The sequence below is a fragment of the Aythya ferina genome, assembly GCF_964211825.1.
Source record: "Aythya ferina genome assembly, chromosome: 18".
NCBI lineage: Eukaryota > Metazoa > Chordata > Aves > Anseriformes > Anatidae > Aythya > Aythya ferina.
Genome location: NC_140317.1, coordinates 8607591 through 8634850, shown reverse-complemented (window position 1 = coordinate 8634850; position 27260 = coordinate 8607591). Strand labels below are relative to the sequence as shown.

The following is a 27260-nucleotide window of genomic DNA, read 5'->3' as shown; positions in this document are numbered from 1 at the left end:
TACTGTAACGTTTTGTAAACGAGGCTTCTCTTGGACCAAAAACCACTCCACAGTGGGAAGTGTAGATGTATGGTACCTTTCAGAAATGCTGTAATTTTGTTAGGTAACCAAATAAACTATGATAATGAGCTACTTCTTCCAAGTAGGCTGAAAGGTAATGACTCAAGTCTGTGTCATATTTATTTGGGTATGGATAGTCTAGCACTTAAAGTGGTAGTATTAGTGCTTGTGCTCAGCTATCTTGCTCCCTCCCTTGCCTAAAACGTGGAAGAAATTTCGATTTTATTTTCATTTACATTATCTGAATGGCTGTGCCCCAATTTATTTATTTATTTATTTATTTATTTTTTGGTGGGGCACATTCAGAATGGATGGCAGCAGCAAGTCAACACAATTGAGCTGTAATTCTGTCTCATCTGACTGCCTTCTGTCTTAGAGAGTATTACTGGGCAGTTAAGAGGTAAGGAGGGTAAAGGAATGTGCTATTGGAGAATTAGTAATCCTTTAAGTTTCTTGAAGGATGGGCAACTTGAAAAAAATGGTTATTCCAAAAGAAATGTTTTCCTGTTCTTGGTTACAACTTGCCTAGTTGCTTTGCATCTCCATGCACCAATTTATTAAAAAAAAAAAAAAAAAAAAGGTTTTCTTTGTATCTTGCTTATGGTGTTTTGCTGTAATTGCATTTAAATGAGACAGAATTCTCTGAAACAAATGAAAGATTCTTGTGGCCATGCAAATATCTGCTGATAAATGCCCTTGAGACCTCTGAGCTTTGTGTTTGTGTTGTATGCTCCCTGCGCTGGGCACTGTTGCCCTTACTGCTACAATTGCCTAAAAAAAAAAAGGTTCTCCCCCTTACAGTTTTGATCTTACTTAACATTTTCAAAATTAAATATTCTAAGGAAAGCTAGCCAAAGATATGAAGGAGAACTGATTCAGGGAGTTTGATGGAAATCACATCAGGTAATCTTCAGCTTTTATAGACCATTGTTCTCCCATACCAGTTAGGTATCTGAGTATAAAACTGTTGTTTTCTTCAGAGGAGTGCTGGCAGCTATTTTTACGCGTCTGATTATTCTAGTATTCCTTCCAGCCACCTCCCGTTAGTTCTATTACACTTACTGTATGGTCAGATTTAACGCTTTGGAATGCAGATTAAGTTATTTCTATCAGTAATTCCACTTTCTTCATGCTGTACTACAGTGTTCAAAGTGGGCACGTCCAGAGCGCTTCTCAGGCAGTGCCCTCTCCAATGGCAACGTCGAGCCCATTGTAAACTTTGTCTTCCAATGCTTCAAATGAATTTATCTATGCAGCATTAGTAAAGAGCCCACTATTATATTTCTAAGGAGAAGATAACTGCCAGCAACCTTTTTTTTTTTAAAAAAAATCCCGGTTCCATGCCTAATGATACAGTTTTAAGATCTAATGCCTCTAAACCTTCTAGGAATGAAGTGAAATGCTGTGTAAATCTGCTGAAAAGCAAGGTAATCCTTCCGTTTCGCTGGTGTCTGGGAACCATGTCTGTCTCTCTCTAGAATTTGCAAGATGCTGGACATTAAATCCATCACGCTGAGAGCTTTGAATCCTGCCTATCTTGAGTCTTGGAGGACGATAGTTAGGAAGGAGGAGGGGCGGTGAACTATGGAAGGAAGTAACCTTTGGAAATATAATCTTAAAAAAAATTAACTTCTAGAAAAATAGGTAACTTTAAAACTCCCTGGAGTAAGGACTGTTACTACAGCTGAAGTGGGAAGCAGAAATGTCTCCCTGTGGGAGTTCTTCTGTACCATCCTGATGTGCAACACCTTTATGAGGAGTGTGCAGCTGCAACACTTACAGAGGTCACACTTGTCAGAGATAACCTCGAGTTGCATGGCTGCGAAGGCCTGCATCTAGCTAGGAGGAGGAGATTGTGTACTTCTGTTTGGTAAATTCTGAGCTTAATTATTGTCCAAAGGAAGAACACATCCAGTTGTGCCATTTGTCAGACCTCCGGGTGGCTGTCTTGGCATGTGGAAAATACTCTGGAAGGTTAAAATACATAGAATACTTTTAAAAAACCACCACCAACAACAAAAAGCACAACCACACAAAATCATAGACCTGGTGCAGTCTCTAACCCTGTTCAAATATGCAATGAAAAGCTTATTTTGTACATCTTTCACTTTTAGACAGCTAGGGAAATTAATGCTCTAGCCTGAGGCCTCTGTGTTAATGACCCCTAGCTATGCACTGATGAAAGGTTTTGTACATCAAGTTGCTCCTTACTGCTGAATTTTTTGTGGAGCTACCTCCTTTTATGCTGAGATCTTTAAAACTTAAAATTGTAAATGTATCAAACATGGGCATTCTCCTGTTTCCTTCCTCCCTTTTTGCATTGAAATGTGATCATATTGGAGCAGATGTTTACTGGGGAGACGATCTCTTTTTCAGAGTGATGTTTATGGAGTCTTAATTAGTCTGGCTAGTGTGCTCTGAAGATTAGGGTGCTCCCCATAGATACAAAATTATAAAGTAGACTTGAAAGAAAGCATGATATCATGATTTTTCCAGCTGCCTATGATTCAGTAAACATCTTCCCCATCCCCCTGCTTTACATCTATTGTGGATTGAGAGGAAAAAGCTCCCTGACTCTGCCCAGTATTTCTGACAAGGCATTAACTTTACTAAAAAGCTCATTTGCTTTTCCAGTACAAAGCCCTTACATTGATGCAGGGGCTGTCTGCAGAATTGCTGTTCTTCTTTCTCTCCCTCTGTTCTACCCGGCTTTCAATTTTATGGCATTATCTTAACAATCCCTGCCCAGGTCCAAGAATAGTGGGACTGCTGGTTTTGCAAGGATGCTAGTCAAAATAAGGTACTAAAAGGTTCCATTTGACTGTAGGAGGAGAGCATGCCCCATGGATCTCTGACAGTATCTTGGTGTTTGCTTGAAGAAAAGAAGAAAGTGAGTAGAGAATTGAGCATCTTGGATCAGTTCCGGCCTCAAAATAAGCTCAAATTTTGTTGACTCTTATAGATAAAGGTGCTTCAGACCTTATCCTGTGCACAGTATCCATTTATCAGCGTGATCATTGACACAATGAAAAACCACTTACAAAGCAAACTTGAATATAGGCCAGAGGAAACTGAATCCAAGCATGAGAAAATTTATAGCTCCTGAGGCCAAGAAGGACCCTTCAGGCTGGTTAGTTTGACCTCCTGCTGAGTGATTCATGTTTATATGGACCTCAGCTTATTTTCCTAGTAAAAATGGCAGTTCTTTTTGTCCTTTGCATCAGCTGTAGGATAGCTATTAACCTCTTTAACAGGTAACAGGTAGTTTGGTGGAGCTTAGAATGCTCTGGAAGGCTGTGTGTACCTCTGGGATAGGCTGGCATTTCTTTCTAACACAGCAATGTCTCAGCTACAGAAAGTATCAGGTGAGGGGGATTTCAGGGTATTTCTAATCAACTTGCACTAAATGAGGTCCTTGGCTTAAATGAATCAAGACATGAGTGCTAGCACAAATCTTACAGGTAGGAAGTCTTGCATTTAATTTACAATCCTTAACTGTGGTATGAAGATGGACTTAATTTAGAACCAGATCATGATTGTTCTTAACATCTTTTTAATTACAGTTGTTCCTGTTGGAATGGGCGGTGGTGATTTTAAATGTGAAGTGCTTTGTTTATTGCATGTGAACAGAGCTCAACTCAATTTCTTTTCTGAGAGTATTTGTGGGATGCTTTCTAAAGCACTGTGCAAACATTAATTCATTTCTGATTATCAAAGTTGTGTTTTTGAACACCATTTCCTTTGATCGACCTACAAGTATGTTTGGTTTATTTGTGGGGGAGCATAACAGCAAAAAGACGGTATTTGGGTTAGTTAAATTGAGTTACTGATCCTCTGCCTCGTTACGATTCTAGCCAAGTGAATAATATTAAAACTGGGGCTAAAAAAGGACTTTCTTATATCTTTAATTGATAGTCTGCTTTAGAAACTTGTTTACATTTAGTTTGCTTGCACAAGAATCTTATGATACTCTTCACAGACTCCTGGATCCCGGGATAATACAATATATTGATTTACTGACTGAAATTAGAGACTCAAAAACATGCTTTAATAAGGCCAGTTGTTTTTGCATGTTAACAAAACGAACATGATAGGCAGAACACTCAGCAGTTAATCACTGTTAATACCTCTGCCGTTCATACAGGTAGCATTAATTGATGTGTTCGGAATACAGCTCGTTGTCAGGAATTTCATATTAATTTAGAACTGAATGCAGAATAAAAGCTCAGTGCTCCAGGACTAGACTTCAGCATGTCTGTATCACTGTACACTACATGTTCTGGGTACAGGAAACATAAGCGACTGAGTTGATTGCACTTTTGCTTTAATGTTCTTTGTAGCATAATGAGTGGAATGTGAAAAGGAGAGTTATCTGAAGAACTGCCTGAATTAATGCAATATTGTGGTTTGAGACCGCAAATGAGAGCTGCTCAGTGGCTGGACAGAACAGCGTGCAGCACCGTCCTGTGTACGTACTCGTGAAGGATGCGTGTTTGATCCTGAAGCTCTGCTGGCTCCTGTGTCACCTTCACCCCGAGCTGCTCATTATCTCTGTGCTGATTTAGCTCTGAGGGTTGGATGAATGCTGCCATGCTCCTCCCACCTGTAACAGCAAAGAAGTATCCTGTTTTGATATTCATTCTTTTCTTTGTCTGTCAGTAATCAAATACTGCTGCTCTTCAAATTTGCATCATCTCATCAGCTTTAAAATTAATACATCTTTATGATGGGTGGGTGAATTTATGTCTCAGTTGTTTCAGGCTTCTGGCAGACTTAACTAATAAACAGGTTATATATTGCTTGACAAGCATATGCAGATGATGGGTACTCCATGAAATTTATATTAAAAATTAGTTTTTGGAGAGCAAGCTACCAGTAACTACTGACCATTTCAGCTGCTGGCTTCTGGTCCTGCTTGGTCTGTTTCTTTCTGGACAGCAGAAGAGCCTGGCAGCAGCTTTCTTGGGAAGCCTGGAAAGATGTGTCTTTGTTCAGGGTGTGCCTTGAGCATTGCTGCCTGCTTCAACTCTCAGGAGTTTATACTGTTGATTAAATTTTAAACAAATAAATAGTTACCATTTTAATCACAGCTATGTTCAGGGTTCTATGAAGAGGTGGTTTTGACATTTTTCACACCTCAATGTTTAATTAAAACACACTTGAAAACAAATAAAGAATTGGGGATGACATTTTACAGGAGGAGTTACCTGAGCTCTGTAATTCCTCCTGAGCAGAATTAGCAGGCAGACTTTTGGAAGCAGATCTTTAGGATGTGGATGAAATATACTATTTTGTGGCTCCAAGACACCTGTAAGAAGAAGTCCCAGCAGAAGCTAGCAGAATAATCAATAATGTAAGCAAAAACTTTGGACAGTACAATATAAGCTTAAAAAGTGGCAGGTATTGCCAAAATATTTTGAATAGATTTCATTTTCAAAGCTAACCCTTCCACACCCCAGTGCTCTGCACAATCAATACCATAAATTAACATGCAAAACTGCCAGAAAAATGACAGATGAATCTATAAGTGGTGTGAGCTGACGGTGTGGCTGCAGCTGAAAAGAAATGTGAGCTTCTCTAGCAGTTCTGTCGGACATCTCTGTTGTAGATTTAGGGTAATTTTTCTACTCCTGGGGTTAGTGCTGTGTCATTTGTGACACCATGGAATTCAATTAGGCTCCATCTACATTAAGACGGCACTTGATGAAAACGATAGTTTTTAGTGTTGTCCACAGATGTCATGTAAAGCGAATCTATCAAACTGTAATTGGAAGAGAAATCAAGTCTTAAATAATTCTATGTGGCATCTTCGATTATTTTTAATGGAGGATTTTTTTCAGGCTAATTCAGCTGAGAAAATAAAATGGACTTGATTTAAAAACTCTTTTAATAGAGGTAGATTCTCTGTGAAGTTGCAAAGAGATGCAGGAGGATACAGACCCTTACAACCACGCATCCCTCAGCGTAGGCCAAAGGACACTTTGCTTATAAGTGGTATGAAATAAGAGGCTGCCATGTGGTGATGGCAGTGTTTTAAAAGCATATCTAGCTAGAGCATGAGTTCTGACACTTCTGGAGTTAGAAGAGGCAGTTTTGCTAATCATGGTTTGTTAGGGCTGACAAGATGCTTACCGTATGTTTTGATTTTTGCTTTATGCTCCCCTTTTGCCCTGGTTGCTTGACTGCAAGGCAGAGTTGGCTGATGCTAATAGGCATTTAATAAAATAATCATGACAGAATAACCACCACACTGATATGTACCATAGCCCATGTTACATTCTTTAGGTTTTCTTATAATGGCCATTTATATTGATGAGCTTGTGTTATGATGTGAAATAACAGACCCTTACCTGAGTCCCTTTTACACTGCTGAGGTACTCCAGGAATCTGTTGCTACACCTGAGGACAGATCCCTACCTGAGTTCAAATGGCTGCAGAAATGCTGACAGCAGTGGAGTGAAATGAGGGCAATTCTCATCAACGTCAAGACCAAGTTAAGGTGAGTAGCTCTAAATCCTAACTGCGTTCATGGGTCAGAAAAATCCCAACTCTATTTCCATGAAACTGAGGCAGTGAGATGCTCAATGAATTGCTAAAATGAAAATCTGGCAGACCAGAAACTTGATCCTAGTTCTTTCTGACAGTTAAAGGGATAAATCTGGACTACCTTTCTCTCTATTACAGGAGAAAATCTTCAAGTACAAAGCAGATTTCCAATAGCTAGAGCATGTCCAGAGCACAGTGAGGTCTAACATTACTGACGCACTTGCTCTGGCTTGCAGTTGGGTTCTGCTATGCATATGCCTGACCTATACTTGCCATAACAATTATTTTTCCAGTGATCTCACTTTTCTTGCTACCAGATACTTAGAAACATACTAGATCAGCCCCTGAAGTAGATTGCAGAAGCAAACTTGATGGTAAATTTGGTAGATCTTGTTTTAGGCGAGGGATCCCTCATGCAGGAAATCTGCCGTATCTAACTCTGATCTTATTTAAAGTCTTCCTCATAGAGAATCTACAGCCTTCTTCAGCCAGGTGTGCCAACGGCTCAGTAACATGTCATTGAACTTGCTCAGAAACTTTCAGCATTTGACCTGTATTAAAAACTGTGAAAACATATCCCCCCCCCCCAAAAAAAAAAAAAAAAAGTGCTGTTTGACGTGAAGATTTTACATTATTATAGTCTTGGAGTTTTTTGTTAAGTGGGTGTGATTTTTTTTTGGTCTTTTTTTTTCATGGCTTTATTGTTTGTAGCTTGAAATTAGTGATAAGCCTCTGATTTAACCTCCTTGAAAGAACTATGACTCTTAAAAGTACGCTTATCCTGTTTACTGTCTGCTTTCATGGCTACATTTTAGTCTGTTTTCTGATGGTAGTCTACATTTTGATACATACAGTACAATCAAGGGAACGTATTAACATACCCAGAGTGAGGGAAGGCATTTACCCTATACTGTTGTAATGTCTGTTGTAATTCAGAAAACATTATCTTAAAAACCACAGCTGCACATCATATTTTTCATATCAGTCTTCCAGGCCTGATTATTCTTCAATTTGTAGCAATGTAAATTAGCAATAAAACCGTTGAACTCATTTGAGATCTGCTGGAATAAAAGTGGTATAGGACAAAAATAACTGGTGTTTAGAAATAATTGAAACACTAAAATAAAATTTATACATTTAAAATGTATGTTGACTTGAGAAAAGGTCCTGGAGATTAAATCAGTAGACTTTTATTTAAAAATATATATACACACAACACGCACATGTATATAGTCTGGGATTTTCATTCTCATGCTTGTTGTTTCACAGAAAAAAAAAAAAGGCTTTATTTCAGCTTTTTTGGAGTACCTCTTCTGCATTTATTTTTATATTGTTTTGTAAAAGTACATGGACATTAAATCACTTTCTCAGTGAAAACCAGATTGGAAACCACTTGAGTGGGTTTCTCCAATGTCCTTTTATTCATGAGGGTTAAAAACTGGCAATCCACCATCACATTCAGAAGCAATCCAGCTCAGTTGTCATGGAGATAGCCAGGACGTTAGCGATCTGTTTTATTATTTAAAAACCACTTCCTTGTGTGCTGCTTCTTCGCTCTTCCTTGATCCTGAGATCCATCAGGCTCTGAAAGTGCAACGTGCTCTTGAAAGTGATTTGCCTTTTTAAAAAATTCCTTTGGCAGGAAAAATATTGAGTGAGGGCACACATCACCCCTCAGCTCTGAGCCTTAGCTGAGCTGCCTGTGCCCTTAGGTTTTGTGCTGGAGGATGCTGTGGACCTCAGTCCATGCATATAAGCAGTAGTGCACGAGTGCAGAGTGCTTTGTCAATTTTGATGCCCCCATGTTCCTACATGCAATTTGCCTGGTTTGGGAGGCAGGGTTATGCACTTGCTTGTAGACTGTATCAGTGGTGGAGCTTGACATGCCCCCATGTCCCAGACCCTGATTTCCCTGGGGAGTGTTAGGTTTTTGTGCCCAGGGAGAGGAGCTACTCCTGGCTGATTGCTGCTGGCTGAGCTGGAGAACTTGGGATGAGCCTTACTTTATGTGATAAGGTTAAATGTTTAATGATATCTGTAATTAAGTTGTCATTAGGTCGTATTTGGTACCCTGAAGCAAACTTAATTTAAAGCTTGAATTACCAAGACTGCTTATAGTTGACAAAAAGAACCTATAATCCTATATAAAAAACTAGAATAAAAATGAAACACCAGTCCCAAAGTATGAAAGATGTTTTCCGTGCGTAAATAGTGCACGAGGTGTTGACAAGTTTTAAAACAAATAAAAAAACAAACCATAGAACTTGGGGGGAGATAAAAAGGAAAAAAAAAAGTGTGTGTGTGGGGAAACAACCAAACAAAACCTCTTCATTTATGGTACCTGTCCTTGAAAGGTACCGTGTAATGTTTCCTTATTTATTCATTCCACTCCACTTTGCCCTCTGCCATTATGCAGGCTCCAACAAAGAAGGTGACCCCCAAGTGTTCAAAACAAGTCTGGAGTAATATACTAATAAAAATTCATGTGATGGCTTTTTTATTTTTTTATAAGAAAAAAGCAAAGCTCAAATCTTTGTTCAAGGTCCATTAAGATGTACAGATCATTCTACAATACTTTCATTAGCAGATTCCTTGCTTGAAAAAGGCCTGCCTATTGTGTGATGAATCCCCAACAGTATTATTGACTGTCTTGTCCTCTCCAAAGGTAGAAGATAAAAGAAATAGTAGCATGGTGGAAGGATGATAGCTCTTAAGTTTCATACACAGCCTAGCATATGATGTGCATTAGCTCTTGGCAAACTCTATTTGACCCCGTCTCCTTTGGCCATTCGATACCATTGAAGGGGTCCATAACTCACACTGGAAGTAAATGAAAATGCTAGCAAAGGTCTACATCAGCTTATGATATAATACTGGAGTCTTAAACAGAGCTCTTCAAAGGCTACTGTGATGAAGTAAAGGGCAACGAAAAATAGAGGTACGTGCGAACTTAAGGACTGGAATAATTTATCATGCATGAAAACCCTTGTGCAAGAAATGATCATTTCAAAGGGGACACTTACATTCTAGCAGGTCTTTTCTCAGCTTTAGGGGCTAAGGGACTAATGTTGCTTAGGAACATCCTGAATATTTAAACACTGGTTTAAATTAAAATACTGCAATTCAGTTAATGAATACCAAGCTCCGAAACTCATCTGTGGACTAGTACCTTGTCTAAAGGCTGTCTTGGCTTGCTCGGGTATGAAACCATACAGGAGCAAGTTCTCAACTGTTCAGATAAGCTGTACGTTTATTCCTGTTTTGTTGTGTACCCACGAAAACTTGCTGACTAGTATCATACCCTTTGTATTTTGAGTACCGTGCATACTTTCAAGGCTATGTAAGCAATTGGGCAAACTGAACTGTCACGATTTGGTGCCTCTACAACTTGAGAGTCTCTTCAACTGCAGATAGCAAGTATTCCTGCCTTTGAATCCAGATTCTTGGTTTTCCTCTTCACATTGACTTTGCATAATGCTGAAGAGCTGTGCAATGCTCAGTGAACTGCTGTGACTTGGAGCGTTGGAGGGCTGGGAAATTGCTGCTCGGTCTGGAGGGATGATGGACTGTGAGGATGCATGCAACCATGGCAATACCTTTAGCTTTGCATCTTGATACTGTAATCCTGAGAGCTTCCAAGTCATCTCAAACCTATTCAACAGCTGAATTGCAAGTATTTTAATTAGGTTGGTGAGCATTTTCCCAGCAAAATATGTAGGGGCCTGCTTCCTACCCCATGGCTGCTCAAAAGAAAAGAAGGGAACAATACAGTTGACGTGACTACTTGGCACATGGCATCCTCCTCCTCCTCCAGCAGTCTGTGCCTGATGTTGGAGGATAGCTCTCACTGAATCAAGTTTCTTCTCAGGGCTATTTGGTCTGTAGCAGGTCTTTCTGATACATTCAGTTCTGTGAAAAGGATCTTTGCATCCTCGAGGAGGGTGGTTGACTTTCAGTTGGATTTGCCTGAACGCACAAGTGCTTTTCCAGCTCATTTCTCTTCTGTGTTCTATTGAAGGCTTTCTAATTATTCAATAAACGTATTAAAATGGAAAGGAAGAAGGGAAATCTAGAAGATAAAGGGCTTAGAATCAGCTCAGAGAAAAAACAGTCACTTGTGATAAATGTAAGGTAGTTTGTAATTGATCACAGTATTGAAGAATTTTACCTCCATTAGCTTTATGGGCTGTTACATGCTTTCTAATCTAAAGTAAAACTAGATCCACGTGAGCTTTTTGTAAATAAGATCAATCAGGGCTCCTTTAAAGATTACCAACGTGATGGAGACATTTTTTCCAGTCATTGCTCTGCAGTCCTACCCGTATGGATTGCTGGGAAGCTGTCTCTGCTTTCTTGCAGTGTTTGGGGGTGCTTCTGCCCGCGGTGTGGGGGTGAGAAAGGAGGTAGGAGAGGGGAGACTTGGGCTTTACCTTTGTGCATCGTAGGAAAGGCGAAGTAGAATTTGATGAGCTCTGTGTCTTCAGTGACCACCAGAGAACTTTGTAGGAGACAGAGTTTAAGATCTGGCCAGGGTCCAATAAGTCTGGAATATGAGATCAGTATCAAAAAGACACAATTCCCCTAAAACATGTACAAAAGTTTACTTTTTTGATTGCCCCCCCCCTTTTTTTTTTTCTTGTGCATAGCTTCCTATTTTCTGCTATGAAAAAAGGGATGAGCGTTCTTTTCATTTTTCTATGCTTGCCTTTGTGGCTACATTTATGCTTCCTGCTTACAGTGAGTACAGATTTCAAACATCATACTTAGTGCTTATTGCTATTATCCATCAACACAGTGGCACACAATTCCACTGATTTTAATATAATTGAAGCAAATTAATTTTAATAACTAAAATCTGAACATTAGCATTAGTTGAAATGGGAATAAAATTGCTCCCATCTCACACTTAAATTACTGCTTCTTTTCATAAATTTTAAAACAGCTGACTCTGAATTCCTACCTGCGTTTTGGGGGAAAAAATTATTACCATTATTTTTTACCAGGGACTCATGCCGAATTCTATCAGGGGCTGTGGTTATGCTAAAGATAAAGTGCAGCAAAAGGGCTGACTGCTGCACCAGGAGTGTACAGTGGAGACCATTACGGTGTGATTTCCTAGTCCATAACTGTGCATCCCCGAAGGGGGGAACGTGGTTTTACCTTCTCAAGGGGTGTGAATGGATTGAACTGGAAAGAAAAATCAAAGCTTTCAGTCATTGAAATAAGATTTTATGTCAGGTTTTGTGGAATTACTTGGTTTATTGTTCTTGTATAAAACACTCAAACTGCTTGGAACAAAGGTCAAACTACTTCTAGCTTCAACTTACCATAGCAATTCCATTAGGAATTTTGACTGCTGGTTTTTCCTTTAGCGGAGGGACATTTTCCTGATACTTTTATGACAAAATAACCAAATTCCCAAAATACTCTCATTTTGGTCTGATCCTTGCTGTCTCTTAGCAGTCTGATGTTCACACATTGGCAGTGATCCACAATTTTGAGCCTTACACCACATGCAAAAATAAGGGAGTTCTCAGTTTGTCTCCTTGCTCCATTCAAAAGAAAAAACAAGTGAAAGACTTGATATTTTTAAACCATCTTCAGATTTCATTGCCCTGTTTTCCTATTGATATAGGAAGCCTCTGAATGTATCAGAGCTGTGGAGAACCCCCGTTACACTGCCAACCTGTGCTGTTAGCGGTCTGCATTTACAGATTTGGAAACTGAAGGGCAAGAAAAGTTGGAGCTTAATCGAATATGGCTTTTCTTATTCAGGCAGACTGTTTTGTCTGCTTGTGTTGAACTTTATGGAACGTGTCTGTATTCAACAAGAAAAATGTTTCTGCACAACTCGACGTCTCTGCTGTTTGGTATTTCACTTCTGTGCCACATTTGTGGCTCTGAGCAAGGCAAGTCTCTATCTGCAGCAAATGGCTTTGTCTGGCTGCTTGTATTGATTCGGGAAGTTACAGTGGTTGAGCACATTAGTAGAACTGAGTATTAGTAGAAAAATGTGGTTGGAGGATTTACTCTGGTTTCATCCCATCATCACCTGGTTGATTAAGCAGGTGATGCTCCAGACTTGTACCTGTACTAAGGAGCTGTGCAGCTCTCTGAGGGTTGTGATTTGATTGCAGGTACATTCTGCTCTGGCAGCACACAGGCAGGACTCGCAGCCTGAGTCTGGGCAACCCTACTAAATTTTACATCCTGGTCTTGTGGTTTGGGGCCATGCTTCCCTGTCTCTGACATCCTGTAGCTTTTCTATAAGTAACTGAATCTCTCCTGTTTATAGAACTGTTTGCAAAAAGGCAAGAAATGTAAGTCTGTGCTATTAATGCAGACTAACTCTTGAGTTGAGCTAGAAAATAAGTGCGCCTTATCTCTGCTGAAATTAACTGAGCCTTGGAAGATTTTCTTTGCTGCCCTGCTTTCCTCAGGTGTAAAGGATACACGCCGTTGGAGTGGTGGCAGAGGGGATGATGTGGCAGGTTATTCCTGGAGCGAGAATTAGCGAGTCCTTGCACATGAGAACTGCTAGCAGTGCAATAGCATTAAACTTTAATGGCTGATGTGTGCGTGCATGAAGGGAATAGGCTGGCTTCTTAATTTGGGGTAGTGAATGCTGTTAGCTTCCTTCATGTTTATGAAAATTAAACTTTAATTATAAGGCATTTGTTTTGAAGTTAATTTCTTTCTCTTTGCCTTTGTGCTCAGGTTGAGAACTGGAAAGTGAGATTACATAAATTGTTTAATTTAATTAGTAGTCTCATGGTAAATGTTCTGCAGAGCACTAGTGACTGACCTGTGCCCTGACATTATTGAACTATAAAGCAAATGCCCATGAGAAGAAACTATGGTGAATTAATGGATTTTCTAGCAAAAGCTGAAAATTAAACTCTTCTCTCATATAATTGTTTCTACAGAAATCCTTGTGTTATTGTGTATGAGAATCTCTTACCTGAGGAGGTAAAAACTAGTTTATTTCAAACTCGTTGAACAGAGGGTGATTTGCTTTATGAGTTACTGCACCATGGGGGGACTGAAGAGGAGAGGCAGCCCCAGCCATTGTCCCGCCTGTGGCTGCAGAAGCTGACTTGAAGGAGCCTTTTTGTCAATGGGGATCTTCCACTCTGAACCAAGCTGCTGGGTCTGTATCCTCTCTTGTGGCATTAGGATTCAAATTCAAAAACTGCAATTCAAAAATTCAGCTTTATACACACCAAATATCTGTTAAACTCTGAAGCACAGTTCCTGATTAGTCTTAATTGTTTGTACTTGCTGGGAAGTGGACTGGTAGAGCTGCATTCTGAAACCTTCCAGTAAGCTTTAACCTGATTTCCAACTCATTTATTGCAAAGGGAGGGTGATAAAACACCTCTTCTCACTGTTTTCTAAGAACTATAATGATTCAAGACATGGGCAAAATTTTGTGGAAGATTACGTGAATTTCAGCCGCTTCAATAGTGTCAATTCACTGCAAAATTATTATTTTTTATTTTTTTTTAATAAAATCTGTATGTGAAGCCTAAGAGTAATCAGTACTCAAATGGATGTTTTAATGTGGGTCACAGTACATTTACAATTAACTTGGGTAATTTTTCTTTAGGGATCCGTTGCTAATAATTAATTTCTTTAATTTCAGAAAGTTAGTAGCATCTCATAAAGGAAATGCAATCTTTATTTTAGAATAAGGAGTAGAGGTTTGTGTGTGAATGTGACTCTTAAATGTTTCTAATGTTGTCTACCTAGGAAAACAAAGCCATCTGCTATGGTAACTCTGAAAGAAACCTGTGATAATTTGGTTTCAGTAGCAGATTATATTCTGATGAATTTTCATCCATATTGAAAGCTCAATGGTAAAGAGCAGAAAGCCCATCACTGCTTACTGGTATTTCATGAGATGTGTTTTTGGTGTGTGGTTTGGCTTGGCTTTAGTTTATGTTTTGTTAGAATTTCCACTACCTCCCACTCTATCTTGTTATCTCTCAAAAGGCTCCTGCAGTGCTGGAGATAACGGTGCTGATGGATAGACTAAGGAAGAAAGTTACATCTTAATTATACATTAAACGAGAGTGAAAAAACAACATGGTATTGCTGCACAATCTCTCATTAGCACTTTTACAAATCTAATTGCAAAATATTTTTAAAACTTTGAAACTTTAATCTCAGACATCTTGTCTTCAGTTCTGTTAGGCAAGTGTGACGTGGAAACCATCACGTAACTATAATAACATGATGGCATCCTACAAAGTGATCTTAGAGTTCCTCCTTCTCTAAAAGTATGATTTCTGAAGACATCACCATTTACTTATTTACATCAGTTTGTTCATTGCATCATCAAAAAGCAAAATATGTATTATAGCTTGAAAGCAGCACGCAATGCAGTGATCAGAGAGGGGAGTGAAATGGGGCTTTTGAGCAGCTTTTCCAAGAAGGTGCAATGAGGCTTCTCAGCGTTATCATTAGGTGCCAGCCTCATCCTGCTCTGAATTCTTCAAAGCAGCGGGGCTGTTGTTTCATTAAAAGAATATATCTGCTTTTAAAGTAAGAGATTGTTAATTAAATGGTGAAGTTTGCTGCCAAATATTGATAATATTTGAAGCGCTAAGTCAGGGCTTGTCAAACAGCTCAGTGTGCTATTTCTGGATGCTGAAGGCCATCTACCAGGCTGGACAGACCATGGCACTGCCTCCTCCCTTCAAGCTGCCCAGGCTTGGAGCGGTTTCCTGGCTGGGAGCTTGAAGGTAAATCATTAAATCCATTGAGTCCAACGTGCATCTGCTGAGACTGCTGATGCTGGAGAATGAGGGATACCAGCTGGCTCCATGACCAGAAATCAGCTAATTTCACGTGCCTGCTTCTCTGGGTTGCTAATAGAAATGTTGGCATTTACCTACAGGAGCTCCTGTGCGCTTATGACACAACTGTCACCTCATTTATTTTAATGGCAAACATTTAGGTCAGCAGGTAGACATACATTATGTATATATATATATATAATTTTTATTTTAGGCTGTTGTTACGTATCTTGAATAGAAGTTGAACTTAAAAGAAAACACTGTCCAATTTCTAGTACCTGAAATTCCAAAAACTGAGGGAGCTCCGTGTGTGGGAATTGCCTTGCACCAGCCAGGGAGATTAGCTTGGCTCTTTCAATTAGATTAGAAAGCCAGAGTTAACAAACCTCCCCCAGGAGCAAACAGCTGTGGTAATGATCACAATTTACAGTTGGGATTCTTAGGACTTCGGGGAAAAATGGGACAGGAGGGGAGAAATCTGCCTGAGTGCAGGAGCTGGCAGTTGTCTAGGCAAGCTTTAACTTCATAAGGCTTATCCAATTAATCCCTGTGACTCCTTGGCTCTTCTGCAATACCTAGCAGGTGGGCTTAATGTACTAAACAGCCCATGAGCAAAGGAGAGAGAGCTCATGGTACAAACAGTGTAAAACAGCTCCCAGCAGAGTGCGGAACTGGAGACAATATCATCTCCTCAACACGATGCAGTTGTATAGCCTCAAACAGTACACTTCTGGAGCACGCTGCACAGTAACTGAATGAAAGCCCTTAAGCAAACCAGGCAGAAAATATAAATTAGCTGAGAAGGCACATATATCTGAAAAATCGATTTAAATCCTACGTGGCCCTTGCCAGCAGGACCACACTCTCAAACTTTTCAGATCCAGCAGAAATGTTCAACACAAATGTATTTTTAAGTACTAGTACTAAATAACAGACTTCTGAGCCAGTGATCTGGAGTTCACTGAATTATCCTCTATCTCAGTAAGGCACATTAGAAATGTTCATAACTGGGCAGCATAAATGAATGCAAGTTTCCATCTCAGACCCTTTAGAAATCAAGTTCTGCAAACCTTCATATAGTACAGTAAGATAAAATTATGGCTTCACTAATGTTTTCCATTAGCTGCTATCTGCACCACTGCTGAAAGCATTTGTGCTTTTTGAATAGGGCAGAATTCAAGGCATAAGCAATGCCTTGTAGCTCCCAGCACTCCTTTCCCTTCCCTTGTGCAGGGTGCACTGAGGAGCATTTGCTCCCTACTCGCTTAGCAAATGCTGAAAGCTAGAAATCATTGCAATGGTTATTAATCACTGAAAATCAGACGTGCCCCAAGCAAGATTTAAAGTGAATGCACAGCTCGCTTTATCAGATTTATCAGATGTCTGTGCTTTCAAAGTTCCAGTAAATTGCTCTTGAAATTGGTATCTGTACACAGCCATAGCGTGAGCTAGTAACTGGAGGGGCTTGGGCTGAAAGGACGGGATTTCCAGGGGTGGCACGGAAGGCAGCTGGCCGTTCCCACCGCTCGTGCTCTGCCTGTGTGTGCCAAACTCCCATCAGACTCTGTACAGGCAGCATATATTGCATGTTCCGCCCTTACTCAAACACATGCCTAAGTAGGAGCTGATTTTTCTTGTTACTTTTTTTACGTTTGTTGGTGAATTCTTTTATTAGACTTAGCAAGTTAGCTTGTAGGGAGAGGAACTGTCACCCTGGAGAAGAGATACCTGATGCAGCTATTGAAAAAAAAAAAAAAAAAAGTCTTCCATTATAAAAGCAAATGGAGTAATGGGAGAAAATATACCAAGGTGACAGTTTCCATTACTTCGTATTATGTGAACTAACTTCTAGCTATAAAATTAAGGGTTTGCTTTACAGGCACTTCTGAACAAAGACCACTTCTGCTCGGTTTCCTTATTCCTTCCAAAGGAACCTAATCTCTGTCTGTGGCATCCTCCTTCACATGATAGTGATGTGGAAGATTGCTGGGTGACACTGTAATGCTTATGGAAGCTGAGCAATCAGTAGAAGACGACAGCTTCCAGTTCTGTAGGCAGAAAGTCCTCACCCACACTAATGACAATATTAAAAAATAAATATAATAAAATTCACAAGCTTCTATCAGCAAGACTTTGGGATTCTTGAGAAGAAAAAAAAAGGAAAAAAAGGTGTAGAACTGACTTAATATCGAACTTTTGATTGTGTAAAGATGGAAAGTGAAAACACAGTGAACTTCAGCAATCTACCCAGAATACTAAGAAACACAAACAAGTACTGAGTTGCACTTTTCTGGTTTGAATAATATTTTGATTTCCCAGTTGCCTTTCACACCCACCTCCATGTTAATTGCTAATATTTACTGACCCAGATCCTTCAGAAAATATCTAACAAATGTGTTATAAAAAAGACAGTTTCTGCTTGCAGTGATTTCGTTGGCTTGGTGGTTGTTCTTCACTAATTAAAGAGAATAGCTTATGTTAAATCTCAGTTCAGATATAAGTGATCAAAAATTTCCATGCTTAGGTTTCGTAACTCTGATGCTTATCCAGAGTGAAAACGCAGCAGACCTGTTAAGAGTGAGAACTGGTAGGTGTCTGGAGGTATCAAATCATATAATCTTTGCAAAAGCTCTTGAAAATTAAACACATGTTGAAATAAAACATTGATCAGAATAAAACATTAGCAATCCTGTTTTTGAACAATGTGGCTTTGGAAACATTGGAAGACTTTGGAGATGATTTTTTTCAGGAATCTATATGTATTTATGGAAACAGTATTCTTCAAAGTCTTGTTTTTGTGCATCCTTTCTTTTATACCTCTGGAGGCCTTAAGTGTTGAGGTCCTAGAAGCCATTGAATTGTGATTATGACAATGATGAATGGACTGATGATGTAGTATCCACGCTACAAGTAAGGCATCTGTTTCCATAAGGCTTTCACTGTAACAAAGTAGATGGTTTTAAATAGCAAAAAATCTGTTGCAATGCAATGGATTCAGTATATATCAAAGTCTTGTCTGTCTTTTCCTATTTTAACATGTCCAGAGGAAGAAGAAGAAGAAACAGCAGCCTTTCCCAAGACTCTACTAATAATGACTTAATAAGGGACTTAAAATGCAGCTGGAGACTCAAAGCTACACTTTCATACCCAGGTCTCTTTGACTGCAATTTTGATATCCACCTTACATTTGAATTTTATACACAACAGCACATGCCAGCCACAACCAGCTATAAAAGTGTCATTACATTATATTATCAACAGTTTTGAAAAACTGTTTTATTTATGGCATTTTATAAACTGTTACTTCAAGAGAATGGCACTACTGTTTCCAGCAGTGTTGTCTAATCTCTATGGTCTCCTCAGCGTGGTAGTGAGGGACACAGGCTCGCACTCCTTGTCTCCCCATTTCCTTTTGATGGTGAATAATCTTGTGCAGCCTGGTGCTGAGAGGGAAATTGCGCTGATCCCCAGGCACCCTCCACCAGTCAGGAGTTTGCAGAAGAGCACTACCTGCAGCCTTTATATTCAACTCTCTCAGCGCATTTATTTTTAGTTTTATATCATCGTTTTATGCCAACTGAACAAATAATAAACAAATCCTTAAAAAGACTCTATTGTTCCTTGCTGCCAACCTGGAGCAACGCCAGAATCAATTTGAAGAATTGCCTCGACATCCCGCTGTGCATTAAATTGAGGGCACGCTGCTCTGCCAGAAAGGTGGGCAAGGAGAAGAAAGGCAGGTGGGGAACCCCTCTTGCTCCTCTGAGTTGTGCAGTGTGGCCCTTTGCATCTTTCTCAGTTCTTGGTGCTCTCTTTTGTCCCACATAAATGTTCCTCTGAACAGTCCCTGTTGCAGAAATAGTCAATGGGAGGGGGCAGAGCTGTGCATCAGACATCCTAAATTGCTTATCTTAATTAACATTTAGACAAGAGGGTGTGGCTGAATGAGTTTGGGGACAATTCAGGATGTTCACCATTGTTTTCTCATCATTTTTAACATACTGTGTGTATGCTATAATAGGATGGCTGGTTTTGTTACCGAAGTCTGACAATTTTTCGTCTTTCTAGTGAAGGTACCCATGAGCCCATAACTTGGACTTCTGTTGGAGGAATAGGGGAAGAAAGAGCACTCGTGCAATTCAAAGCATTGTCCCTTAAAAAACTAAAGACTACCCCAAACCTCATATGCTAATCTACTGATGAGAGAGAAGACATGCAAACCCATGGACTATCAAAGCAAACTCCCTTCCATTATTCATTTCACAGGCAGTTCACTGGTTACAGCTTGCTTTCAGAGCTCCTGAAACAGAATTTTTGCTTTTGGCTTGCTCAGAGCCTTGGAGAAACAGGCTCCAATTACTAACACAGAGACAAATCTCCCACTTGTACTTGCGGGTCATGGTTGCCATTTACTCAGCTCCTGCCTTTACATTTATGTGAGGTATTACTGCTAGTTTTGGGCAGAGCGTGTGTATTCATGTTTGCTCCTGCCCCTGGATAGATTGTTATATTCCTCTAGAAAAACAAGGTGTGTGCTCTCATTACTTCAAAGTAGCTGAGCCATGAGTACAGATCATGGTTACCAATTCATCTTAAACCACCTTATTAAATATTCCAATTGTTTGTATTTTTTTAAAACTGCAAGATAATTTTTTTTCATTATGTTGGGTGAATTTTCAAGAAATAGCCACTCATCCAATTCAATATATACGTATATATATGCATATATATATATTTAGAGATTCTTTCTGGCTACTTTTATCAGAAATCCAAACCTTTTTCCTCAGCCCTGCAGTAGCATTCATTACTTGATAAAGAGCAGCAAACATAAAAATGTAGCACTTTTACCTTATTTCTCCTCTTCCAATTAAGACGTGACACACCTGGAATTACTAATGTCATTCCTGAAACGACACTCAATGCATTGAGAGTGCTTGATAAAAATCTTGTGCCCTGCTTAGACCCTGTTTCTGGGAATACATGGGCCATGGCAAAGAGCATGCTGGCTTTAATTACACTTTAAAAATGAACTCAAATTGCACTAATTGTGATGATGCTTTGCTGTCTGATTTGGTAAGATAGTGAATAGCAAAGCGTAGATGGATGAGTACTGCCAGGGAACATGAGAGTTGCAGGTGCAAGTTCCAAAGGTTGGGGCTTCAGCTTGGGTGCTGGGGTGTGGGTCCAGGTCTGACCATGGGTAGCCCTGTGCCAAGCGTGGATGGAGGATCGGCCCAGCGAGTGCTACCTCCAAGCCCCACTGGCTGCCAGCCAGTGCTGGGGGCAGAGGCTTCACGTGGGAAGACGGCGTTTGAGCAGGGTTACGGTTCCCTAGTTTTGACTGAATAGTGAGTGTGAAGGTGGGGTTGGTTGGTTATTTTTTCCATTTTGCTTTCAGGTGACTGTACTCGAGGGAATTTAGACTTTTTTTTTTTTTTTGGCATTTGGCAAGCTGCCTATTTTTCGAATAACAATTATAAAACTGAGCATTCACTTCTATATTAAAAAGGAGACTAGTCCATCCTCTGGGAATAGCCCCTTTTCTTTTTTGTTTATGCATAAATAAGCAAAGCGCTTTGCACAATGGCTGAGCACGGTGTATTTTGTTTCAAGAGACCCGGAGTGCCCACAGCTATACTTGACTTCAGCAGGAATTCTGTGTGTTCACTTCTTCTGAAAATTAGACCCTTTGTTCTTTTCCTAGAGCAATGACAATTTGTGTCTCAAAAGTAAAATCATGCTGCACCATAAGCTGCGGTTAGAACAATATGCTTGTGGTTTTGTGAAGAAGTTTGCAAGTTAAAAAAAAAAAAGAAAAAGATTTTGAAAACATAGTTTTGATTAACACCTTCTTCAAAATTTTAAAATCTTGAGTGTCTTTATTTATTTATTTAGTTAGTTCCCAGCCAGTATTCCTAAGGGGGACTCTTCTCGCTCTATTCTGTCGTAATAGAGCGGCAGTAAAAAATGGGTAACCATTGTGTTTTAATAATGGTCAGAAAGCTCTCTAGGTGCTTCATGGAGCAGAGCTGCAGGAAATGGGCAGTTCTTATTTTATTTTTACAGGTACTTTTCCTTGCTCTTACTCGTAATTGTTTGAGAACAGAATAAAATTCAAGCCTGTTGCCAGATCTCGTAAGCATAAATGTAGGCACCTGAACTATTTCTTTGACTATTCAGATGTTCTGTGGTGGTTTTCTATAAAAAGAAGCTGTGCTCATTTCAGTGTCTAAAGTTTGGATGGTGGGGAATATTTCCCTTACAGAGGTTATGATAAGTGTTCACAGTTACATTCCCACTTATGGGAAACGGGTATGTTCACAAGGGCTTATTTCTTGGAAAGTAACATTTACCCTCTGAGTTTTGCTTACCTTTTAAATTTCCCCTAGGTATCCTTGTCAGGAAGTTTGCTGGATGGCAAAACCGCCTCTCCTACTCCATCATTTTGTGGTAAAGAAGGTTGTGTTTGGATCACATACTAAATAGGCAAAGGTGAGAGGACCAAATCAATGTCTGTGTCAGACTATCTCTTGGCTTATCTCTAAGACCCATACATGTTCCAGCTTCTTATCTTCTTTCAAAATGTCTTTATTATTGACTGGGTTTTCCTAATCTGCATGTGCCCAAAGTACAAATACAAATTAACTAATAATCCCATACTTACATCACTTACATTTGTTGTCTAGGGAGATAGTAAAGGAGATTATTTGGGGTTTCATTCCTTGAAGTGTTACAAACTGACAATTTCAAGATCAGAAGCACAGCACAGAGTGAACCTTGTGCTAAGGACAGGAGATGGAGTTGGGGAAGGACCAGATGCTGGCAGGTTTTACAGGAGTTGGAAGGGAGAACCAGTAGGAGGGAAGGGTGGCAGCACTGAAGAACCACTTATTTTCACGTCATGCTGTAGAGTTGCATTTGGAGACTGACCTGGTGCTGATGTAAGCTGTTACATGAATGCAGAAGGCATGCAGCAGTGTTGATGTAATGTGGAGCCTCGCCTCTGGATAGAGGCTGCCCCTGATCCAGCAATCTCCTCCCAGGCTTGCAGCACAGGCTTACCGGTGCTCATAGTCAGAGGGTCTCTGCAGTTTGCTCTGTTACTGTGTGATGTGTGATATGTACATCAGCCTGGAAACAAGGGCTCTCTGCAGCATTTCTACCAATGACCATGGAAAGAACCAACTCATTATTATTTATCAAAGACTGTTTTATTGTAGAGGGACAAAAAGGATGACAACAGTCATGGTAGGTGGGATTGCTCCTTCACAAGCCATGTGTCCTAAATGTCTTAAGCATTTGTCCATGGAGTTTTGTCATACATACTCTCTATTTTTGGCACTTACTATTACATTTCCTAAGGCAGACTAAAGCTCTTTTGACTCACTTCTTGAATGTCAACACCACATACCTGGACCTTCTTCAGGTTGCTAAAATACATGGTTCTAGTAGTGCCCAAGTATAACGATGTACATCCTGGCTGCATGTGATGTTTTGATGGATGCATTGAAATTTCTCTTAAAACAGTAAAATTCAATAACTTTATGAAGCTGTTTACATTGGTTACAAATAGTAATTACTGTTATATAAAATAATTAGTAGTATTTTGTTGAACTTCCAGTGTTTTTAGTTGAACCTAATTCTCAGTGTAAGACTTGGTCACTACCAGTCATTCCTATGTTAATTTTAATGGGTTTTTAATAGTAATATGTAAAGTAAATGAACTGAACATTTCAGTAGAGATCTGGTAGAATGAATGGAAATTTCAGAATAATCTGAGTGGTATGTTAATTGCTTGGTAGTTACATTAAACTGAATAGCAAAGTGGATGGTATTCAAAAGAAGCTGAAAATACTCTTCTGATTCCAAGATGGCATGTTAATTTAAGTTTTAAAGGCTTTCTAATTTAAATAATTGTGTTAAATTTTACTGTCTGTCATCTTATAAAATCAAAGTAATGAACTTAATAGCAGAGAACATATTTGAAAACATCTTTGTTGGATCTGACTGAAAATTTTAACATAACTGTTTTTGATCACAAATAGTAATTTCATCAAATAGAAATGTTATCAGAAAGCATGTTGATTTTTTCAACAGAATAAAGTAAAACAATTCCTTTAGAATTTTTCACTTTTATGTTTTTTTGAGTTTCACAAAGAATTTCTTTGGATGACTTCTTAATTCCGGTTTTATGATAAATATCCAATTTTTTGTATTGATTTGATACTTTGAAATGGATTGCTTTTGGAATAGGAATTTTATGACAAAGTTAAATCATATTAATCAGAATAGTTCTGTATTTTATTTAGTGGCATGGTGAAATAACCAATATATTCAACCAGAATTGAATTTCTGAGTTCTTGATCCCATCATCTTGGAATAGGTGTTGGGATATAAAGCTTAATACTTTTTTTTTTTTCCTTACTGTGAAGTGCTAGGCATGATCCCTGACTGTTCCCTGCTATAAAGCATCATGTGTAGAGAACTAAGAATGAATGAGGTAAGCACATAGTTAATGAAGTTCTGAAGTGCCTTGCTGAATTTTGCTTTGAGGGGAATTAGCTGGAATACATCAGGCAGTAGTGATCATAAAGGTATGGAGTGAAGTACCAAGCTATTTCTGAAAAATGACCATCTTTGAAATGTTTACTGTTGTAACTAGCTAACTGCACTTAGCTCATTGGTAGGTATGTGAAATTTAGTGGTTTACAATGTCTAGCTTGCTGTAACATTTTCATCTGAAGCTAAACCACCACATATACTTTGAAAAATAAGCAAAATTCAGTGTAGGTTCAGGATTATTGCTTAATAGTGCCTTCCTATTTATTTTCAGTATGGAAAGTGGAAAGATTAAATTTCATTGGCTTTATTTACAGAAACAGAAATCCTTGCTTTTCATGCCTGTTACAGCAAATTGGTTTATTAGGAAAAAACAACAACAAAGAAGCAAAGAACTTAGAGTAAATATTTGGCATTTTCTGCATAGAAAAATGTCAACCATGGAAGTATTTATTCACACCAGAAACCTGATCTAAGTGTTATATTTATGCCATCATAACAGAGATGGTGATTGCTCACCACACCTTGTGCAGTTACTTCTGTTTACCTAAGTTACTACTACATCAGAGCAACAGCGCTGCTGTGATGGGGGCTACAGAAGGAAAGGGGGATTCCCTTCTGTATGACAATTGGCTTAGCTGTTTCCTGGTGTTGTCTTTGGGTTTTGGTCTGTGCACGTTACCAGTCAAAACTGACCTTCATTGCGAAACCGACTTGGTATATAAGTAGAAATTAAACCAGTGCACCCATCAACTATTTCTGGTTTCTCACCTTCAGTCTGTGAAGGCAGATGCATAATATCGTTTTTGCACAAAAAAAGTCAGAGTCTAAGGGTTTGGCTGGGCCATGGCCATTCATGCTGCTTTAGCTGATGATTTTACCAGTGTTCTCCAGGAATAGAAGGTGTGTCTAGACTTCAGTTAATAGTAACATCAGTGAGTGTCCCAAAGTGACAAGAATGAAGTCCCCCGAGTGGTTTGCGGGTGCTTTGCCAGCATCTCCTTTGTTGTCATGTTTCTTTTTTTTTTTTTTTTTTTTTTTTTTTTTACTTTCCTTCCATTTTTGCCATTGTTTAAATGAGCTTGCAGCAGCTTTTAATTACTGCCTTGTGAAACTCAGTTCTGTCAGTTCATGTGATGTTTGTTGAACTTTTCAGATCATTTCGGGTCTGTGGAGCTTCTGCCTGGTGGGACTTGTGTGGAGGTTTGGGCTCATTAAGCCTTTGCATAGCAAAGCCAGTGTGGAAACAAATTTGTCAGGCTTTATTCACCTGGTACTGCGTGTGTGTGTGTTTGATTGTTGGTTTTGGTTGTTTGGGTCTTGTTTTGTTTTCTTTTTTTACCTTCAGTTGGGCATCTCTGCATGCTGATGCTTGTGAAGGGAAAAAATAGGACTCAAACAACAAAAGAAAATCTGACATTGAAACCACACAATGTTGTGACCACCATAAAAAATCAATTGATAATTCTTTGCAGGAGCTTGAAACTCATTTTCCATCCATTTACTGTATTTACTCACCCTCTTTCTCTGTGCTTCATCACCACAGCACCAAACACAGTTGACCAGCAAGAGATTTTACGGATGAAAATGAAATAATGAATCTTAGAATATTTCCCCCTCTTATAATTGTGGTAATTAAAATCTAAAAAACCATTAAAGCATAGTTGTGATGTTGAAAGCTGTGTTTGAATTGAGCTTCCAGTCTCAAAGTGGTTCTTTTTGCCCAGCTCTTTGTGTTCCTTCTTACACTAGATCAGTCCAGATTTCCACGTTCAAGCATACTCAGCTTTGCAAAATTTAGCTTTGGGCTTCAGTTGAGAACTTCCTAACAGTTTCTAGCTTCAAGTTGGTCATGGGATGATTCAAAACCTAAGTGAAAGATTTTGCATACCATTGCTCTTAATGGATCCAGCCTGGGAAGACAGGCAATGTAATTTCTCTGTTATTAATCAACAGCAAAACCAAATTGCCCTTGATAGTAAGAATGTTTCAGGATCATTAGAACAATCTTCCTGCTTGTTTTACTGGCAGTGTCTGTGTTACAGCATGGTTCGATTTTGCTGCTGGCCAGGAAAATTCAAATCTACTGACTTGGTGCCTCAAGGCATCAAAATTGTGCTTGCTGGGTAGGGAATGAGCTGGACTTGGTGCTGCTGGAGCGAGGGAGATTTGGCCTCATTGGGAGTGACTGTTGATGCACCCCCTAGGTAAGCAATCAATAGTATTGATCTGCCTGGGTGAATTGTGTGCTGCTTGCGAGGCAGTGGCACATGCTGCAGACTAATAGGAGAACGAGCAGGCTCACCAAGCTGCTGCTGGCTTGAATTACAGGAATTAGAAGTGACTGATGTTGGGAAAGCTAAAGGATTAGCCACTACCCAGGTTAGTGCAATCTAATCAGGGACTAAAGATGATGCATAAACTTGGCTCTGCTGCCCAGTGCCCACCTGGGTGGTACACGTGGACATGGAGTCTCAGAGGGGACTGGTATCTTCTGCATTTGTGCACCTCAGGTGAGGCAGCGTGAACTAAGGCCCTGTGAGGCAGCTGCAGTACCACACAAATAAAACAGAAAATGGAAGTTGACAAATTGTCTCTCTCTAAACTGAATATTCTAATAGCTTTTAGTTGCTTTAATTACTTTCCATGGGTACAAGGAGAGCTCTAGTATAAATATTAATATTATGAATGAAACATGAGTCCCTTTCATCTGAGTAGGGTCTTCAGATTCACTTAGTTTCTTTCTGGTAGAATGATTGATGGAACGTCTCATTCAGAACCAGACTGACAACAAAAATTGTAGTTAAGGAATACTCTAATTTTAAAAGCATTTAGCTTACATGTTAGTAAGAGTTGAACACTTTTTAAATGTTTTAAAAATAGTCTCTGGTAACACAATATCACTGGTTTATGTTAAGACAGCTTCACATATTGGCAAACTTTTCCTTCTTTATTTCCCCATCCTGCTTCAGAATCTGTTTCTCTTTCAGTACAAATGTGCTATTTATGGAGAAGCTTTTGCTGGGTAATCGAAACAGTTTCGTGATAAGAAACTTCTAGCCATCTCTAATTCCAGTGTAAGGAGGAGGATGAAATCTCTACACTTGAATATACTTTTGATAATTCTTCTGAAGTACAAACAAATATCTTACTCACCTGTGCACAGAACTTCTATCTGACAGTATCTAACTGCTTTCAGACCCCAGGGTGCTGACAAGGGCTGCAGATATTTGCCAAACAGATGTGACCACCTCCAAAAGCCTGTTGGCAATAACTATACCTAAAAGTGACTTG

The 27260-nt window shown here is 39.3% G+C and overlaps 1 long non-coding RNA gene across 2 annotated transcripts in view; it reads left to right on the top strand.

Annotated features, from left to right (window-relative positions):
- Positions 1-27260, top strand: part of LOC311420890 — a 114138-nt gene that overhangs the window by 47994 nt on the left and 38884 nt on the right. Inside the window, exon 3 of one of the 2 annotated variants that reach the window (XR_014684596.1) lies at positions 6444-6559. The exons of the other annotated variant lie outside the window; for it this stretch is intronic. This is a non-coding gene — a long non-coding RNA (uncharacterized lncRNA). The remainder of the gene's footprint in view (positions 1-6443; positions 6560-27260) is intronic. 2 annotated transcript variants of the gene reach the window in all.